Raw genomic sequence first — 20,933 nt, 5'->3', positions numbered from 1 at the left:
GAGAGAAGATGGCTTAAAGATGCAGAAAACAGGGTGGGAGCCCGGTTTGGGAGGAGAGGAGGGCAGACAGCTCAGGCCATACATTTCTAATGTGAGGCTTCTGCCATCTCTGGATAAATGCCAGTTGTTCAGTCATGTCTGACTCTTTGCAACCCCACGGGCTGTAGCCCACCAGGCTCCTCTGTCCATGGAATTCTCCAGGCAAGAATACTGAGTTGGGTTGCCATTCCCTTCTTCAATGGATCTTCCCGACCCAGGGATTGAACCTGGGATTCCCTCACTGCAGGCAGATGCACAGATTCTTTTACCGCCTGAGTCACCCACAAACTCAGAGACACCAAGACAGAGCAAAAGGTTTCAGGTTTACAAAGGGACCCTGGCACTGTCCAGCCTAAGTCTGCATACCTCCGACCTGACCTTCTTCCCCTCTCCCCTCCTGAGGGCTCTCCAGTCAACCTGACCTCCAAGCAATTCCTCCAATATGCTAAGTTGGTTCCTATCCCAAGACTTCTGCACTGGTTGTTCCCGCTTCTAAACTAGTCTAGCCCCTGTCCTCCTTAGGCTCGGAGCTCAAATCTCTCGTCCCTGGGGAGGAGACAGGTCTCTCTCCCTCTCCCTCTCTCTCTCTCTCTGTTTTACTCTCTTCTTGGTAGCTTTTGTTACCTGAAATATTTTATTCATTTACTGTTTTTCCCCTACCTTCTGGGCTCCATCACGACTTTTAAGATGTTGCTTTTAAGGGATTAGTGATCCATGGTGCCTGGGTTCCAACCCCACACCGGCTGCATGATTCTGAACAAGTTTCTCCACAAAGGCTCTGTGCCTCGGTTTTCCCATCTAAAAAACTGGGGGACAGCACTATAGCTCCCTCACAGGGTAGCTGGCAGTTAATATTAATATATGCAGCGCCTTAGAAAGGGGGCTGCCAGACGGTACTATTAATTGAAGAATTGTTTTACTATCTAGAATTTTCTGGAATCCGGCATATGGTAGGCGCTCCGAAAACATTTGTTGAAGGGAAGAACACACATCCGCATTCAGGAGAAGTTGGGCTTATCGGAAAAGGGAGCAGGCTTCAAGATGCCCAGCCCCCCAATCCTGCATGCACCTGCCCTCTTGCGGAAAGAGGCAGCTGGGGGCCTCAGCGGGAATGGCAGGGCCCGAGGCGACGGACGGGCTGATACCAAGTCCGGGAGCTGGGATTTTATTCTGAAAGCGAGGGGAAGCCCTGCGGAGTTCTCTTGGCTGGGGTGTGATCTCCAGTGGCCGCGGGGCCCAGGCGCTGGGGTCGCCTCCTGGAGAGATCGGAAGCCCTTCGGACTGCGGGGACTGAGGGGACAGGGACGCTGCCGGGACCTGCGGCGGCCCCAGCGGGAGGGCGCCCAGGGGAGCTCGGGGTGCCGGGGGCGGGGCGGCGCAGGCCAATGGGCGGGCACGGGGCGGGGCGCAGGAAGCGGGGCCGGCTCGCCCGACGCCCAGGAAAGCCCCGAGCCGCGCGGCCAGGGCAGGGACGGCCTCCCGGGGGGTCCCCTACTTCCCGCTCTGGGGCCGGCGCGGCGAATGGACCTGGAGCGCGCAGGTAGGACCCGGCGCCCGCGTACGGGTGAAAAGTGGGGGGAATCGGTCCGGGAGAGTCGTGGCGGCCGGGAGAGCGCTGGGCTGCCGGCGGCGGGGACCCCGGGATCACCCTATCCCCAGCGGGGATCGCCCACTTGCCGGCTTTTCTCGGCGAGCGGGGCTGCTGTGATTCCGTCCGTCCGGCTCGGCGCAGCTGAAGCAGGGCTGGGGAGGCTAGTCCTGGGTGCTTGGGAGCGTCTTGAGCGTGGCGGTGAGACGGATCTTGGGTCATCACCCTCCTCCCCCCCAACTCCCTTCCCGGTTCTTCTCTGGGTACTCACTCCCAGCCCGCGCACAGGAAGTTGGTGAGGATTCCGGGGAGAGAATGGGTGGGGAAAGTTCTGAAAACTCTGAAGTTGGAGACCGGATCAAAGAATCGAGTGAAACTAGGCCTTTCGACCTTTGCTCTCCTTATTTGAATACTAGATGGGCCCAATAATAGCGAACTTTTGCTGGAACTTAGGTTGTATGGGTCTGTCCTGAGCATTGAAAGTATTCTGAGTTAAATCTCAAAATAGCCTTTCTGGTTGGTGCGCTGTGCGTATTGTGGCCATTTTGCAAATGAGGAACGCTGAGGCAGAGGCAGCTTTAATGACTCGCCCAAGCTGATGCCCACAAGGCAAGTGTGGAGCAGGATTCAGACCCAGTCATTCTGGCACCAGAGCCAGAGCAGTCCACAGAACAACAAAATTTGTCAAACTATTTTATGAACAAATTCTCCAAGGGGTTCTATTAAGATGCACATTCCCAGGCTCTTTTTGGTGAGGTTCAGATTCAGTCAACCCCAGAATCTAGATGATTCTTCTCCTTCTTTTCCTTGAACAAAATCTGTATTTCTTATAATCAGGAGACACTGGGGACCAGCAAACTTGATGCCTGCTGCTAAGATTCACAGATCACCCCCCAGGCCAGCACTTACCCTGTTGGAACCCTAGCATTTGCCTTCTGTGAGGTGTGACCCCTCCCCCGCAGCTCTTCCCCTGTGGGTGGCCTTTAAGGAACACCAGGTATTTGCTGGGACATTGGAGCCTTTACGAAAATCCTCCAGTTCAGTGGGGAAACTGAGGCTCGGGTTTATGTTAGTCTGGGTTTCCCCCACAGTCAGGGCATTGCAGAGTCCTGCAAAGGCCACTTGAACTAGCTAGACCCACCATGAGTACAGATGAGCCTGATGAGATGTGGAAGGGGGGATGACCTACCCCAGCCATTCATTCACTCATTAGCATTCACTGGGCTCCCACTGGGCACTGCTTGAGTGCTGTTCAGGGCACTGGTGTATGCCTTCAAGGAGCTCCCCCTGGGTGAAGGGGTTGTGGGGGCAGGGGAGAGCTATGAGAAAGAAAGGAAGCATAAGGTGAGGGTGATCAAGCTTCATGAGGCAATGGGATGGACTTCGTGGAGCAGGGACCTGTGAGCCAGCCTTGGGAGAGGAGTGGGGGAGCTTGGTAGAGGCACAATGAGAGGGAACAGCATGCTGAGCAATGGGAACAGCATAGATAAAGGCTAAGGGGTCGTGCAGGGATGGGGGGAAGAGGGGGGAAAGCCAGTGATGGATGGAAAGGTGGGACATGTCATGAAAGGCCTTGCATGCCATGAGAGGAGTATAGGTCAACGTGTTTTACTTTTGCCCGAACCATAAAAATCACAATGCAGATTCCTGGACCCCCACCCTGGATTTCTAGAGTCAAATCTTGGGGGGAGGCTGTGGGAAGTTCTCAGGGAGGGAGAAGCACTAGCCTGTAGCCCTGATTACAACACACTCAGTTCCCAGCAGGTCTGGGATGACCTGAGCATTTCCAGATTCTGGGCAGTGACTCAGTGACTGATGCGTTTTGCTGTACAACTAAAGCCCAGGGTTGCAGAAAGCCCAGGCAGAGACAGGAATTGTCCCCGAAGGCATTTACAATGTCCTGGTGCTCAGATCCAGAAAAAAAAGCTGAGACGAAGTATCAGGGATGTGAGAAGAAAGACCCTTTCCTGGACCTCCTTTTCTCGAGCGTCCCCCACCCCCAATCCCTACCCCCAGATGGAGGAGAGAGTTCACAGGAGAGAGTTCGGGATCAAATGCCCACTGCCCTCGATGCCACCTGGGAGTGGAGGAGAGACGCAAGCCCCCTGGGTGCTTCATTTCCTCACATTTGTAAAACTGAGCTTCTGTGAGTTGTTAATGACATCATGTTTCATCAGCTCCCCAGCGCAATTTCCAACACACAATACATCCACAGTCAGTCTTCATGTCTGTTGTACCTGTCGAGACGTATAGCTTGGAGGTTAAGGGCATGGACTCTGGAGCCAGGTCGCCCAGATTCAAATGCTGGCTCTGCTCATTCTTCTATTTATTTATTATTTATGGCTGAGCTGGGTCTTTGTTGCCGCGAGGGCTTTCTCTAGTTGCGAGAGCAGGGGCTACTCTTTGTTGCAGTGTGAGGGCTTCTCATCGTGGTGGCTTCTCTTACAGTGGAGCACAGGCTCTAGGTGCACGGACTTCAGTGGTTGTGGAGTGTGGGCTCAGTAATTGCGGCTACTAGCAACCCACTCCAGTGCTCTCGCCTGGAAAATCCCATGGACAGAGGCGCCTGGTAGGCTACAGTCCATGGGGTTGCACAGAGTTGGACAGGACCGAGCAACTTCACTTTCACTTTCAGGCTCTAGAGCACAGGCTCAGTTGTTGTGGTCCACAGGCTTAGCTGCTCTGCGGCGTGTGAGATCTTCCCAGACCAGGGATCGAACGCATGTCTTCTGCATTGACAGGCAGATTCTTAACCACTGAACAGGGATGTCCATGTGTTACTTCTTATGGAGCCACTGTCTCAGGACCTTAGTTTCCCCATTTGTGAAATTATTATGACTACTTTATACCTTTTGTAGTGATGAACTGAATTCATAAGCATCAGGCATACAGAACAGTGCCTGGTGTGCAGTAAGCACTGTGTATTTATTAAGCAAATAAATGAATCCCATTGGATGGCGTTGAGTCTACCCACCCATTTTACAGGTAAGAAAACCAAGACTCAGAGATGTGCACAGTAGCCTTGCCTAAGGTTGTATATCTAGGAGTGATAGATGGAGGGATTCGAACCTGCTTTCCTTCCCAACCTGTGTCCTTTCCCATCATGCCAGTCTGCTGGGGTGGCTGAAAGGAGCATTCCTTAGGGCCAGAAACACGCCCAGAGTTGTTTGACCAGATTTCCTTTGGCTCGGCTAGAAGAGAGGATGATGGCTTGCCTAGACATTGTCCAAACTTGCCCTGTTAAGAGTGTGGATGGGAGGACCCCAGTGGAGGCGGGGGGTCCTGGAGAGACCAGGGGACCCTGCGTCTGATGGGCCGTATTCCCGGTTGCCTTGCTTCTCTGAGGCTGAGGCAGAGAGAAGGGCACAGGTTTTAAGTCAGGGGCCCCAGATTCAATTGTGAACTTGCTCTTCCTGTCTGTGGGATCTGGAGGAAGTTGCTTAACCTCTCAGCCTCAGTTTTCTTGTCAGTAAAATGGGTATTTGGAGGGGGGAGGGGTGGCATTTGTGAGATGATTTTTTGGAGGGACCTTGCCCACGGCTTGGTGATTGCTGTTTCTCTCCCCAGTGAGGACAGAGTCACTTCTTCACATCCAGCTCCCGACTTCCTCATTCATTTCTTCTTCGGATATTTATTGAACACCTGTGTGCCAGGCGGGGCTTCCCAGGTGTTCTTGCCTGGAGCATCCCCTGGACAGAGGAGCCTGGTGGGCTACCCAGTCCATAGGGTCACAAAGCGTCGGACATGACTGAAGCAACGTAGTCATACACACACACATGCCAGGCAAGGTGCCAGAGGACTGGCACAGAGTCCTCGTCCTCCAGGAATTTGACCTCGAGTTGTGAAAACAAGCAGTACACAAACACGCGCACAGAGCTACACTCCTTATCTAGCATTCGAAATCCACAAGCTCTGAAAACCGGAAGTGTTCTCGTCACTCAGTTGGAAGCAAGACCTGACGTGAAGTAAACACGAGGCTGTTTGGAGTCCTCATTTCTTCCCCGTGGTGTGAAGGCTCGTGTGTCTTGCTGCAGAGACACACATGTGGTTGGTCACAGGGTGCTCCTCGGGCCCTGTGGGGGGCAGGGATCGTCATGACGGGTGGTATGCTTTATACAAGATGACCTTTCTCTAATCTGAGTAATTCTGAATTTGGAAACACGTCTGGGCTGCGGGAGGACCTGTCTTCTGCAGTGTCGTGTCATGTCCCCTAGCGACAGCGCTCAGAAGAAAGTAGAGCAGGATGCGGGCGGAGTTGGGGGAGCCTCTCTGAGAAGGAACATTTAGAAGGGCAAGGGGCCCTAGAGGAGCAGGCCAGATGGAGGAAACCACAGAGGATGCTAGAAAAGGTCTTGTCCAGCCCACCGGCCCCACTTCCGGGCCTGCTGCTTGCCCCCACTCTGGGTGCACTGTTCTACGTGCGCACATCTGTGCCTTTCCAAGAAGTGGTGATGCCTCTGAGGTTTCGGGTTTGCCTCCAACTGACTCATTCTCATTCTTGGGGCCCCCTCAGGCCTCCTCACCTCCTCGCTGGCACTTAAATCGAGGTCTTCACCGAAGCAGGCGTGGGAGCTCTGACTCACTGGGCAAGCTCACCCTCTGAGCTGGTGTCTGAGTCCCCCTCCTTCTCCCTCCAGGAGAGAGGGAGGAGACAGATCCTGGTGAAGGGAGGAGAAGCCTGGCCCTCCGGGGTTTGGTGGAACAGATTTCCTGAAAAGGAGGAGGTGTTCTGAGCAACAGGACTGCAAAGGCACCAACAGCCTCCAGCCTGCAGATCCCATTTGCAAAGCTAAAAGTGACAGGCACGCACGCTGTCTCGAGTGCCTGCATGGGGCTCGCTGCTTGCAGTCAACTCAGCAAGTGTGTGGAGGCTGTGGACACAGCAGCAACTGACACAGAAGCAAGGGTCCTCGTGGGGCTGGCTGTCTAGTGGAGGAGGTGACTTTTGAGCTAAGACCCAAAATAGAATGACAGGCAGATATCTGGGGAAAGAGCGATCCCGGCCGAAGGTTGAGGTGTGTCTGACTCAGCACAGGGAAGCTGATGTGGTTGGACGGAATTGAAACAAGGCGAAGAGGGGAGGGGAGAGAGGTCAGGAAAGCCAGCGGGAGCCAGACATCTACCTGCATTGCCTCATTCATCTTGTGCCGAAACCGTACAAGGTGGGAACTGCTCTTATCCAGATTTTACAGATATATATAAAAAAAGACAGGGCAGCGGACTTAGTAACTTGTCTGGGGGTCACACAGCTGTGAACCCGACAACTCCAGCGTCCTCAGCTTTTCCCACTGTGTTTAAGCACATCATGGAAACTATTCAAGTGCTAAAGGCCCACCCGTCACCATCCACTGTTAGTGCTCACCTGCCATGGATCTGCTCAGCAACCTTTGTGCACGTGGTCAGGCCAGGCTCGAGATCGCAGGTGATCTGATCATTGTGCAGATCATTTTACAGAGTATTTTGCCAGCGAGCATCCTCTCCAACATGTCAGACAGGAAGGGCACTTTAAAGCAGAGGGGGCACGGTGGGGGTGCAGGCAGTGGGGGGACGGACTCCCCCATCAGGCGTTGTGGTACACGGAGGCAGGTAGACGCATGGGTGTCTCCCCATTTCCCTGGGGAGGAAACTGAGGCTCAGGGAAGAGTCTTAACCTGGAGACACAACTCGGAAGTGGCAGAAGCTGCTTTCAAATCTGGGGCTGGGAAAGTATGCAAACTTTAACCACTATTCTGAGCCGTCCAGCCCACGGAGCAGAGTTTAAAAGAACTAGGTTTCTTGGTTAGAAATAAGGGAGTGTAATCACCAAGGACTATTTTGGAGAACTGTGAAAGGCCTGAGGGTTTCCAGAAACAGCCAGAAAAGTGTTTTGTCTTTTTAAAAGAGGAAATGGAACTTCTCCGGAGAGGGAGAGGAGGGATGCCAGTCCTCTGCGGGGGCAGCCCTCCAAGCCCACAGACCGACCCTTACCCCTGGCCTCCCAACAGTCTTGCTTCTGGGGAGTAGGCCTTCTAGAAGCCAGATTCCTGCTGTTGGACAGCTCTAACTAGGAGATGTTTCCTGGGAGTTAGCCAGTTCAGCTTTCCAGGAGCTTTCACTTTCTAGCTTTGCCCTCCAATCCAGCCCAATGGTTCTCTATTCCTTTCAAAACAATATTTATGTATTTATCTATTTGGCTGCACCAGGTCTTAATTGTGGCATGTGGCATCTAGTTCCCTGATAGGGGATTGAACCTGGGCCCCCTGCATTGGGAGCATGGAGTCTTAGCCACTGGACTTCCAGGGAAGTCCCCTTAATGGTTCTCTCATTCAGACAACACAGCCATAATTCATTGTCATTCTTCCTGTTCAGTCTGGCTTTGTACGTGATCCAGTTGTCGGAGCCCCACATACAAACCATTGCCTCTCCCAAAGCCTTCCCCAGTCAGAAAGGAGGGAGACTATCACCTGCTTGGTCTGGAACCCATACCTCTGTTGATATCACCTGCCGTCCTTCTTTGTAGTGGCCACATTCCCCTTGGGGCTGGTATTGGATTTGTCAGCTAAATCCTCCAGAATTCCCTTCTACTGTTTTGTCACTGAGTGGTGACCGACTCTTTTGCGACCCTATGGACTGTATAGCCCACCAGGCTCCTCTGTCCATCAGATTTCTCAGAAAAGGATACTGGAGTGGATTGCCATTTCCTTCTCCAGGGGATCTTCCCAACCCAGGGATCGAACCTGGGTCTCCTGCATCATAGGCAGATTCTTTACCTCTGAGCCACCCAGGAAGCCCCTCTTCTACATGAGCTGCTGTCAATAAGGGTTTCTTCCATTCTGAGACTCCTTGTTTGTGGCTAACAATTGTTCTCAGTCTTTCTTGTTCCCTAATAAATCTACCTCAGGCTATAATTTTTTCTAAGTACTGCCATGACTTTATTCCACAGTTCTTGTAACACAAAGTCATTCACTACTAAAATAGTTGGTCATTTCTTCTTTGATTAAGATTGTTATATACTTTATGGTTTTTTAAGGTGGATGGAATTTTTAAGTTATATTTTGACTATTGATTTCTATGGATAGTGGTCAATATTTGTAGCTTCTATGATCTCAGTGATGGAGAATTTGTTGAGATCTTCTTTGTAGGATTTTCTGATCAGTCTTTCTGTCTGTTCCTCTTGTCGTTGAAAAGATGTGTATTTCTGGCTGGGTGTAAAGTTATAAGATATGTCTATCTAGGTCATGTTTATTAATTATATCATTTGTGTTTTTCATGTTTTATGTGGTTTTCTCTACCTGCTGCATCTCCCACTATAATGGAAGCTCTGTTCATTTTTCCTTGACCTGCTCTCAGTTTCTTCTGTCATTTAAAAGATATTTATTTATTTAGCTACATCAAGTTTTAGCTCTTTCATCACAGCACAAGCACACAGGCTCTCTAGTTGTGGCACGCAGGCTCAGTGATTGAGGCACACAGGCTTAGTTGCTCCAAGACACATGGGATCTTAGTTCCCTGACGGAATTCAGGCCACATCCCCTGCACTGCAAGGTGGATTCTTAACCACTGGACCACCAGGGAAGCCCTTAGGTTTTGCTTCGTTTTTGGAAGCTATGTTTTCTGGTGCATGTAAATAGAACGTATGACTAGAAGAGGGTTCATGACTTTTACACCTTCTTAGTGAGTTGCTCCTTTTATCAATATAAAACAGCTACCTTTCTCTCTTTTAATAATACTTTGATGCCTTGAATTCCATTTTATTCAGTATTAATAGGACTCAATGGTAAAGAATCCACCTGCCGATGCAGGAGACACGGGTTTGATCTTTGGGTTGGGATCCTTCCTGGAGAAGGAAATGGAGAAGGAAACCTACTCCAGTATTCTTGCCTGGGAAATCCCACGGACACAGGAGCCTGGCGCGTTACAGTCTGTGGGGTCGCAAAAGAGTCAGACACGACTTGGCAACTAAACAACAACAGACAACAGCAACAACAATAATATTTCTATACCTGTTATCTTTATTTGCATTTTCCTTGACTAATTTTCCAATTATTTTCTTTTCTTCCCTTCTGAAGTTGTAGGACTTTTCTTTGACGCTGCTCTGGTACCCAGATGAGTTTTTTTTTTTTTTTTAAAAAAAGCAAAACAAAACTTGCATCTTCATCTCAGCTCTGCAACTCACTTGCTCAGTAATCTTGGGCAAGTCATTTGCCCTCTTTGGGCTTCAATTTCCTAAACCATAAAATGGGGATATGACTTGCTTTGCCCTTCTCTAGGGTTTTTGTGAAAATAATAACATAGTGAATATGAAAGACCTTGTAAACATACCTGTACTCATATTAGTCACTCAGTGTCAATATTGGCCAGCACACCGGGCGGTGAGAATGGCATGTACAAAGGCCAGGAGGGAGCTGACCTCCAGGCAGCCTCGGGGACACCCACGATGAGGCAGCCGACTTCAAGTTTCGCAGGCATTGGTTGGCTGCGTCCCGTGTTTGCAAAGAGGCATGATGAGTAAGACACAATCCTTGCCCTGGAGGACTTTTAGCCTGGAAAGACAGAGTAATGACAGGCATGTTTCAGCCTTTATGAGAATGGAGAGGATATTGGGACAGAGAGACTGGCAGAGCTGTGAAGTGGGCAGAGGAAAGAGTAGGGTTTGACCAGGAACTTTCTGAGGGTGCGTAGGTGGAGGGCACCGGGAGGCAGAGGAAATGGCCCAAGGGAAGTGGGGAGTCTGTGGCACATTGGGGGACGGTGGGGCGGGGCAGGGAAGCTGTAAGGACTGTTCTTTGCCCTCCCTTGCCTGCCCCCACTGAGGAGGAAGGCAGTGGGGCTTGCAAAATTTTGGAATTCCTCACTGAAAAAGTGTTGCGGCTCAGCAACACAAGAGTAGGCGGTGATGGCGTGCCTCTAGCCCTGCTTCCCCTCCCCACCATAACAACTGCATCCCAGAGGGACAGAAGGAAGGGAACGTTTGGGGGTGCTGGAGCTTAGAGAAGGTGCAGGGGGTCTCACCTGTTGCTCCTTTCCTCTTGTTGGGGGTCCTGGCGTCTCAGGACACTCACCTCTCTGCCCACCCCCACCCCACCCCACCCCCTGCAAGAGGACATCAGCTGGTGGTTGTAAGCCAAAGGGGATCACAAATGTGGTGTGTGGTTTTTAAAAATCAAGCATTTAAAAATCAAAGTAATATACATAAAAATCTGGATTTCTAGCTTCTTGTGGAAAATCGAGAGTCCTAGCGAGGCCTAGGCCTTCAGGTACGTGGTGCAAAGCAGAGTGGTGGGCGGCTGCCTGTTAGGGCTGGACATGCGCTCACCACTGTCCCCTCTCTACTCTCTGAGGTCGTGTGTCTGAAGTCTCTTAGATGTTTGAGTTGATGCTGGGGGAGGTGACTCTCTGTGGCCACGAGAGGTGGCTGGAAGCTGCCCCCAGAAGGAGTGAGTGCCCCATCTTTGGGGGCAAGTAGCTAGAGGGTTGATGGCGCTGTGCAACTGCAGTCTTACCAACTGTGGACTCCAGAGTCTTTGGGGATCCACCAGCCCTGAGAACTGGCTGTTCTGGGACCTTTGCTGACATACCCTGATCACCTTATGCACTCTCCTCTGCTCTCTTCCTTTCCGTCTCATCCATCTTTTTTTTTCTTTTCCTTTTTATTGCAATGTACATGCAGGCAAAGGCCCAGCTTCACAAAGTAAACACGAGCACGTATAACTTGATCAAGAAATGAAGCATGACCAGCACTTCCCATAGCAGTTTCTCTCCCGCCCCACCCTCTCCCAGGACACTCTGCCAATCACTAACCCCAAGATTGGTTTGTCTCCTTTTGGACTTTATCTAAATGGAGCACATATCGCCCTTCCAAGCCCAGCTTCCTTCGCTCAGCTTGTACTCTGAGACCCCGTCTGTGTGTCGCGGCATTTGCCGTGTCCTCAGGGTTGCAGAGTGGTCACTTGGCGCTGGGAGATGGGCTCTGTCACCTGTCCCGTCAGCTCTGCCCCAGGCCTCCTTGCCCAGCCATGCCAGCCACGGTCCCTTTGCCTCTCCTCAACCACCCCAGGAGGCAAAGTGGTCCTGCTCTCATTTCACAGATAAGGAGACCGAGGCTCTGTGGTCTCCAAGGACCCCAGCTTGCCAAGGTCTCCCAGCCAGTTAGTGCCAAGCCCACGCTCAGAGTTAAGCTTCCGTGTCTTAGGTGCCCTGGGGTCCATGCCCACATGGGTCACCCCACATGACTGACAGGTGTCCCTGACTGGGCCAAGAATGATAAGGAATGAGACAACAGAAAGAACTCCAAGGAGAGCCCCACCCCCAACCCCGCCTGTCTACAGACCGAGACCTTGAGCAGGGAGCGTTTCTCTGTGCTGCCCTATCAGGTTTGCCTAGGGGGCAAAGTCCTGGTTACTGTTAAGACATGCTCCTTGCAAGGGCTGGGCAAACAGAGTGTGTGTGCGTGTGTGTGCGTGTGTGCGCTCAGTCATATCCAGTTCTTTGTGATCCCATGGACTGTAGCCCGCCAGGCTCCTCTGTCCATGGGATTCTCCAGGCAAGAATACTGGAGTGGGTTGCAATTTCCTACCCCAGGGGATCTTCCTGACCCAGGATCGAACCCATGTCCCTTGTGTCTCCTGCATTGACTGGCAAATTCTTCACCACTATGCCACCTGGGAATCCTGGGCAAACAGTGGTGGAAGCCAAATTCTAGCTCATCACTTCCTTGGGACTATTACTGAACCCCTCTGAGCCTCGGTTTCCTCTTCTGTGCAAGGGAGGTTTGACCACATCTTCCACACGGGGCTTGCTGGGAGAAGCAAGCAGAGTGGCATATAAAAAGAGTGAGTTTATGGCTGCTTCCTCTAGGCCAGGTGCTGTACTGTGACTCAGAAGATCTGGGTTCACTTCCCAGGCCCACCGCTGACTTGCTGAGCATCCTCAAGCAGGTTTCTGAACCTCTCTGGGCCTCAGTTTCTCCCTGTCTACAAAGGGAATGATAATAATTTCACCTTCCATGTTCCTCGGCTGGGGAAAAGGGGTGGGCCCTATGGGCAGAGGGGCCCAGGGCCTGATCTCTAAAGACTCAAGGAACTGGGGGAAATCATGGTGACTTCTGGTGACCTTAGGAAGGAGGCGCACCAGGAGCCGTGACTATCACTAAGACGGCCAAAATCTAATCAGCATCCGGAGCTCCAGACATCTTATATCTGTGTCTTAGGGCAGTGAGCACTAATCATGATAATGCCCCAATTACCAGCTCTTGGGAGGTCAGCCCCCGCCTCCTCTCTGGGGTGGCCAAGATCCGTGTGGTGCCTGCATCGGGGTATTCAAGGAGACTCTGAGCCCAGATTGGTCAGTGCTTATCCAGCAGTGCAAGGCAGAAAACACCAGTTCTGGGAGTTGTATCCCTGCCTCCATCAGGGTTGGCTGGCCAGACCTCACTGCACACAGCCAGGGGGCACTCGTCCATTCATTCTTCCATTCAGCAAATATCTATGGAAGCCCCCTGCTGTGTGCCAGGCCCTGTGCTAGGCTGTAGGGCTATAGCAGCGAACAGGGTGGGCATAGCCTCTGGCCTTGTAGGAGCTGGCTTTCTCCAGGTGGGGGGGCGGGTTTGGACAGCGCACAGCAGGTGTGCGTGAGTGATAAGCAATGAGGATAGTGTGGGCAGAGACACGAAGCAGGAGAAGGTCTTGTAGAGTGATGGAAGCTGGCTGTTGGCTCAGCAGGTGATGTCTGCACACAGGTCCCTCAGTCTCAGCTTCCTTCCTGGGGGCTCTGGTACCTTCTGAGGATAGGCGTGGCTTCCAGGATGCTAGATGGGATCACCCAGATGCCTCTCCTGTGGACACTTGCACTCACCGTGTCCACAGCCAACCTGAGTGTCCACATTGCCATAAAGTGGCTGTTGGAGTAGGATGCCAGCCCGTCCCTGAGATGGTGACCCTCACTCTGGGAGTCTGGCCCAAGTGAGTCCCATGAAGGAGGTCCACAGTCCCCAGCCCTCTCCTGCCCCCCAGACGCGGCTGTGTCTCACTCTGCACAGCGAACCCTGGGCTTGAGCCACAGCTGATGACCCACAAACCTGTCTCCTCCAACGTGAGCCTTCCCTCTGAGCTCTGGGCTGCTCGGACATACTGCCTCCTGGATGCCTCCTGGGTCCATCACCCATTTGGACTCACCAAGTCCACAGTGCCTCAAAGCATGTGATCTTCCCCAGCAACACCACACCTCTTCCCAGCATTCCCCCACAATCCACCCATCCGTCCGTGCCCCAGCCCAAGGCCACCTGCCGCTCTCAGCCACTAGGCATCACCAGGTTCTGCCACGTCCACCTCCCAGACAGAGCTGATGCTGCCTGCTCTTCTGCAGCTCCGGCAGTACCCGCTCCTGTGTCAGCTGCTCCTGTGGTCATTCACACACAGGTCAGAGTGAGATTTCTGGAAAGCAGCTCCCCTCCTGCTTAATAGCCTTCAGTGGCTCCCTATTGCCTTGGGGACGGGGTCTGAATTGCTTACCATCCCTGGTAGACAGTGTTGCCCTGCTGGAGGACCCTTACCCATCACTGCAGCCCAGGGCCTGTCTTGTGGGATGGGAAATGGACCACACCTTCCTCCTTTTAGGCTCCTTCAGAAACTGTAAAATGGGTTTCATCATTGTATTCATCTCACAGGGGTCCTTAAGCATCCTAGATCAGCGCCCTGCACTAAGGAAGCACTGTATCAGTGTAAAAACGGGAATAAAGTCAAATACACAGGCTCATTTGTGGCGTTCCTGCTCTGTGCCAGGTGCGGGGCTAGGTTTCTCCTTACAGAAGGTGAAGCAGGTTTCCTGCCCTGGCGGGGCCACGTGCCTTCTGGGACATGTTCTTCCTTCCTCTCCACACACTGCCGCCCCTCCCCTGGGCAAGTCTTGTTCATTTACCCATCCCACCCGCCCTCACCGACCCTGTGGGACCAGGGGGACCTTCCCGGCCCCTCAGCACTGACAGTTCCACCCTCACAGCCTCCTACGTATCTGATGGTGGCTGACCTCAGTCCACTCCATCTTGGTGGGTGGCACCTCCATCCTTCCAATGGCTCAGGCCAAAGCCCTCAGGGTCATTTTATAAAAATTGTTTATTTATTTTTGTATTGACTGTGCTGGGTCTTTGTTGCTGCACAGAGGCTCCTCATTGTGGTGGTTTGTCTTGTTGCAGAACGTGGGCTTCAGTACTTGTGGCACACGAGCTTAGCTGCCCTGCGGCACTGTGGGGTCTTCCCAGACCAGGGATCAACCTCAAGTCCCCTGCATTGGCAGATGGATTCTTAAGCACTGTGACCACCAGGGAAGTCCCTCAGAATCATTTTTTTTACTCCTTCTAATCCCCTTTTCTCTGCCCCAGCCCTCAAACTCCATTCTGTCAGCAAAGCCTGTTGACTCTACCTTCAAATCAGATCTAGAATTTAACCCATTCTTACCTCTTCTTCCCTACAACCCTGGCACACCTGGCGCCTAGTACCTGGGTTAGCCCAGTGGCCTCCTCATGGGGCTCCGCTTCTGCCTTTGACCCCCCAGGCCAGAGGGAGCCTTTGATAGTCTCACCTCTGTGCCCCAGATCCTCCAGTAACTTTTCTTCTGGCTCAAATATTTGTTAAAGGCAAGGAGGAAGACATGAATGAATGAATGAATGTCCTTTTCCACATCTGTAGTAGCTGGCAGATAGTAAGTGCTAAGAAAGCACCTGCAACAAGAATATACGAGGCAGGACTTCCGTGGTAGCATAGTGGATAAGAATCTGCCTGCCAGTGCAGGGGATGCAGGTTCAATCCCTGGTCCAGGAAGATTCCACATGCTGTGGAGCAACTAAGCCCATGTGCCACAGGTACTGAAGCCCACACACGTAGAGCCCGTGTTCCGCAACAAAGAGAAGCCACTACAGTGAGACGCCCACACACACCAGGAAGAGTAGCCCCTGCTTGCTGTAACTAGAGAAAGCCCCCGAGCAGCAACGAAGACTCAGTGCAACCAAAAATAAATAAAAATGAAAAAAAAAATACGTGGGGCACGAGTGAGTGGGTGAGGATGGGAGCACACAGTAGGTACACGGGGAGCCTGGTGGGGACAGGAGCACACAGTAGGTTACATAGGGAGCCTGGTGAGGACAGGAGCACACAGTAGGTACACGGGGAGCCTGGTGAGGACAGGAGCACACAGTAGGTACACGGGAAGCCTGGTGAGGACAGGAGCACACAGTAAGTACACAGGGAGCCTGGTGGGGACGGGAGCACACAGTAGGCACACAGGGAGCCTGGTGAGGCCTGGAGCACACAGTAGGTACCTGGGGAGCCTGGTTAGGACATCAGCACACAGTAGGTACACGGGGAGCCTGGTGAGGACAGCAGCACACAGCAGGCACACAGGGAGCCTGGTGAGGCTTGGAGCACACAGTAGGTACCTGGGGAGCCTGGTGAGGACTGAAGCACACAGAAGGTACATGGGGAGCCTAGGGAGGCCTGGAGCACACAGTAGGTACATGGGGAGCCTGGTGAGGACATCAGCATGCAGTAGGCACACAGGGAGCCTGGTGAGGCCTGGAGCACACAGTAGGTACACAGGGAGCCTGGCAGGCTCTTGAGTGAGGTGATTCTTGGTCCTGGTGGCAGCAGAAGCAGCCCTCCAACCAGCAACCCCTCCCCTCCCTTCTCGGGTTGGGAGTGGGGCAGGCAGGCAGAGCCCAGGCCATCTCGGGGCCCTGGCCTGGCCAGCCTCTGTTTTGGGTGGGGCAGCTGATGTGGCCACTGGTTCCGGGAACCCTCACTGGGCAGCAGTTCTGGGAAGGCTGTGTCTTCCTTTCCCTCCTGGCCCCCTGCCAGACCGGCTGAGCTGCCCCGGAGAGCAAGGGAAGCTGCCGGCCAGCTTCAGATTGTGAAGTTTCAGGAGTCAGCAGCTCCCAGGGGAGGTCCCCCCACGGCCCTGCTGTCCTGGGCTCCCTCTCCACGTGCTCCTTGTCACGGGGCTGGCTGCATCCTGTCCGCTGATCCACCCCCTCCACCACCACCCCTCCCTTCACTGGGTCGCAGCCCAGAGAGGAAAGAGGAGTAGGAGGCCTGTGCACCCCGCTGGGCTCAGGACGGGCAGACGGGTCGGGCAGACGGCCGCTTCCATACCCCTGCTGGCTTCTGACACTTCAGGACTCACCGCTCATCTCCCCCAGATCAAAAGAGTGAGTTAAGTGTGTCTCCTGCCGCACACTCTGGGTGCTTCTGCTCTCTTCTTGGCTCAGACTTCCCCCAACTCTGCTGCTTCCTAACTCTGTGACCTTGGCTTTGTCACTTGTCCTCTTGAGGCTTCAGGCTTCCTCTCTGGCCAGCGGGACTGGTAACGCTGCATGCCAGGGCTTCAGGAACTGTGTTTCTAGAGGCAGTGAGTGGTTAGGTGCATGGGTTCTGGAGTGAGATTGCCTGGATTCAGATCCTAGCTCTGTGCCCACAAGCAAGTGCGCTAACCGCTCTGTGCCTCTGTGGCCTCATCATTAAAATGGGGATTGTTGGGATGGGGAGAGAGATGGGAGGGAGGTTCAAGAGGGAGAGGATGTATGTATACCTATGGCTGATTCATGTTGAGGTTTGATAGAAAACAACAAAATTCAATTATTTTTCAATTAAAAAATAAAATAAATTTTAAAAATTGAAACAAAAAAAATAAGAAAAAAGAACATAGCTGAATTTAGTAGAAAATGACCAAAATAAATGTCATTCAAATAAGAAATAACATAAAAAGTTTTTTTTTTTAACTGGGGATTTTAACGGTACTTGTGAGAACTAAATTGCTCAGTATGTTATAGGCACTTAGAACCAAGTCCTGCAAGCACATAATAAGCATTATATATGCATAGCAAGTGGAATGAGCAGAGGCTTGATACATACTCCATGTTTAAAAACATTATTGTCTTCACTGTGGTTGAATTTCAACCAACATTTCATAGATGTTTCATGAGCACACACCGTGTACATGTCAGGCATTGTTTAGACACGGGGACAAAGCAATAACCACAGCTGTTTTTCTCAAAAAGATGTTTGTTTTATCGATTTGTAAGACCACTTTATATATGAAGGCCCTTCACTTTCTAGAATGCAGATTGCTACTATTTTGCTAATCTTTTGCTTGCTTGCTTTTTTTCTTCATGGTGTGTTTTGATCTGGGAAAGTTAAAAACATTTTTGTTACCAAAGCTTTGTGTCTTTGCCATCCACATCCTGAAATAAAATAAACATTCACACATATAACCTCAGTGATATGATTAGAGGTGGTGATAAGTGTATGACAGAAATAAACAAGGTGCCTAGATAAGAGGTAACGTGAGCCCTCGTTGCGTGGTGTTTCCTGATATGTAGGCTGCAAAGGAGCAAAGAGACAGGAGTACATCAGAGTGTTCAGAAGGCCACTGGGATGAAAGGCGCTTGGGGAAACGGAGCAGGAATAGGAGGGAATAGTACTGGGGTCTCAGGATCCAGATCATTACGGGGATTTGGGATTTTTTTGTGTGTGCATTTTCTTAAACTTTTAATTTTATGATAATTGTTGTAAGAACGAGGGCTTCCCTGGTGACTCAGAAGGTAAAGAATCTGCCTACAATGTGGGAGACCTAGGCTTGATCCCTGACTTGGGAAGATCCCCTGGAGAAGGGCATGGCAACGCACTCCAATATTCTTGCCTGGGAAATCCCCATGGACAGAGGAGCCTGGTGGGCTACCATCCATGGGGTCGCAAAGAGTTAGACATGACTGAGCGACTAAGCAACAACACGACAAAACAAAGAATTCATCCACACAGTTGTAAGAAATAATACAGAGAAGTCCCTTATACTCTTTCTGCGAAAGGTAATACTGTCTTACAAAACTGGAGTTCAATATCACAACCAAGATATTGACATGGATAGAATCCCCTGATCGTCCTCAGATAGCCCCTGTTGTGCTTGTCTGCATGTGTTTACAGGCAAGCACGCACACACATGTTCTTTTTATTCATTTTGTTAGCCTGATTCTTATTAGTTTAACCTTATCACGTGCACAGGTTTTGTCTCCACAACCACAGTGAGACACAGAACAGCCCTTTCCCTCTCCAGGATCCTCGGGTTGCCTTTTATAGGCACACCCCCCTCCCTCCCTCCTTCCCTGCCACGCCCTCCCGCCACCACCGGCAGCCACTCATCTATTCACCATTTCCATAATTTGATCATTTCAAGAACGTTACATAAATGGAATCGCACAGCGTGTACCCTTTTGGATTGGCTGTTTGCATTCCGGGGTTTGGATCTGATGCTGAGTCAGAGATGCTGTTCTGGGATGGGTTGTGAACCCTTGGGGCTCTGTGGCCCGCTCCCCCCCACCCCTCCGAGTGAAGGCATCTTTCAGGAGCCAGAGGCCAGTGAAGTGAGCAGATCATAGCCTGGTTTCCAATTTTAAAATGATTCTGGCTGTGACATGGGGTGCAAGATGGCAACATGGGGTGCAAGATGGGGTAACTCATGTTTGTAGTAACTGCTCACTGCCCCCCCACCCCTGGCTTCCCCTTATTCCATTGTTCTCCCTACCTCCAAACTAGGTTTTGGAAAAAAACTTGACATGACCCTATTCAGAGATTCTCAAACACTGCTCATGGCCTATAGGAGGGCCTTTGACCTGGAGTCCTTACTTGGGCTTCAGCAAGCTCAAGTGGGCTTCCCTGGTGGTTCAGTGGTAAAGAACCTGCCTATCAGTACAGGACACAGGAGACGTGAGTTTGATCCTTGGGTTGGGAAGATCCCCTGGAGGAAGGCATGGCAACCCACTCCAGTATTCTTGCCTGGAGAATCCCATGGACCAAGGAGCCTGGCGGGCCATGGTCCATAGGGTCACAAAGAGTTGGACACAACTGAAATGACTTAGCACCCAAGCAGGCAAGCTCAAGTAACCTCTGTGTGAACCACTAAGATGGAATGCAAAATTAAATGTTTGCACTTTTCTAGGAAAAGATCTTGGAGTTTGCAACGGATGTTTAGATGAGTCAGTGACCTCCAAAGCTTTGAGGACTCCGGTGTCTAAACACCTATAGTAGTTAAGAGCCAGCAAAGGCTCTGGATCCTGACTGCCCCTGTTCAGATCCCAGGACTGTCACCTCTCTGTAACCTCAGACAAGTCACCAAACTTTTCTGAGCCTTGGTTTCCTCATATGAAAATGGGAAAAAATAATAGTACCTACTTCATAGGGCTGTTTTAAATATTGAATGCTCAAACTACCGCACAATTGTACTCATCTCACATGCTAGTAAAGTAATGCTCAAAATTCTCCAAGCCAGGCTTCAACAGTACCTGAACCAAGAACTTCCAGATGTACAAACTGGTTTTAGAAAAGTCAGAGGAACCAGAGATCAAATTGCCAACATCTGTTGGATTATTGAAAAAGCAAGAGAGTTCCAGAAAAACATCTATTTCTGCTTTATTGACCATGCCAAAGCCTTTGACTATGTGGATCACCACAAACTGTGGAAAATTCTTAAAGAGTTGGGAATACCAGACCACCTGACCTGCCCCTTGAGAAATCTGTATGCAGGTCAGAAAGCAACAGTTAGAACTGGACATGGAACAACAGATGGGTTCCAAATAGGGAAAGGAGTACGTCAAGGCTGTATATTGTCACCGTGCTTATTTAACTTATATGCAGAGCACATCTTGAGAAACACTGGGCTGGATGAAGCACAAGCCAGAATCAAGGTTGCTGGGAGAGATATCAATAACCTCAGATATGCAGATGACATCACCCTTATGGCAGAAAGTGAAGAGGAACTAAAAAGCCTTTGATGAAAGTGAAAGAGGAGGGTGAAAAAGTTGGCTTAAAGCTCAACATTCAGAAAACAAAGATCATGGCATCTGGTCCCATCACTTCATGGCAAATAGATGGGGAAACAATGGAAACAGTGAGAGACTTTATTTTCTTGGGCTCCAAAATCACTGCAGATGGCGACTGCAACCATGAAGTGAAAAGATGCTTACTCCTTGGAAGAAAAGTTATGACCAACCTAGACAGCTATTTAAAAGCAGAGACATTACTTTGCCAACAAAGGTCCGTCTAGTCAAGGCTATGGTTTTTCCAGTAGTCATGTATGGATGTGAGAGTTGGACTATAAAGAAAGCTGAGCACTGAAGAACTGATGCTTTTGAACTGTGATGTTGGAGAAGACTCTTGAGAGTCCTTTGGACTGCAAGGAGATCCAACCAGTCCATCTTAAAGGAAATCAGTCCTGAATATTCATTGGAAGGACTGATGTTGAAGATGAAACTCCAATACTTTGGCCACCTGATGTGAAGAACTGACTC

General features: G+C 51.1%; 1 protein-coding gene and 1 non-coding gene across 10 annotated transcripts in view; one reads left to right on the top strand and one right to left on the bottom strand.

Annotated features, from left to right (window-relative positions):
• The first annotated feature begins 1,444 nt into the window (after positions 1-1,444).
• Positions 1,445-20,933, top strand: part of IL4R (interleukin 4 receptor) — a 50,009-nt gene continuing 30,520 nt past the window's right edge. For 3 of the 9 annotated variants that reach the window (XM_070362733.1, XM_070362736.1, XM_070362738.1), the window contains exon 1: positions 1,456-1,579. The gene's annotated coding sequence lies outside the window, so the exon portion shown is untranslated. Of the gene's footprint in view, positions 1,580-16,536; positions 16,803-20,933 lie in introns of those variants that run through there. The other 6 variants (XM_070362735.1, XM_070362743.1, XM_070362734.1 and 3 more) reach the window with 4 other exon arrangements.
• Positions 8,323-8,393, bottom strand: TRNAH-AUG (transfer RNA histidin (anticodon AUG)). The gene has a single exon. It is a non-coding gene; the product is annotated as a tRNA-His (tRNA).

This window comes from Bos mutus, chromosome 25 (assembly GCF_027580195.1).
Source record: "Bos mutus isolate GX-2022 chromosome 25, NWIPB_WYAK_1.1, whole genome shotgun sequence".
In the NCBI taxonomy this organism is placed as follows: domain Eukaryota; kingdom Metazoa; phylum Chordata; class Mammalia; order Artiodactyla; family Bovidae; genus Bos; species Bos mutus.
Note: the sequence above shows the minus strand (reverse complement) of the source record. Positions and strands in the feature narration are given on the sequence as shown.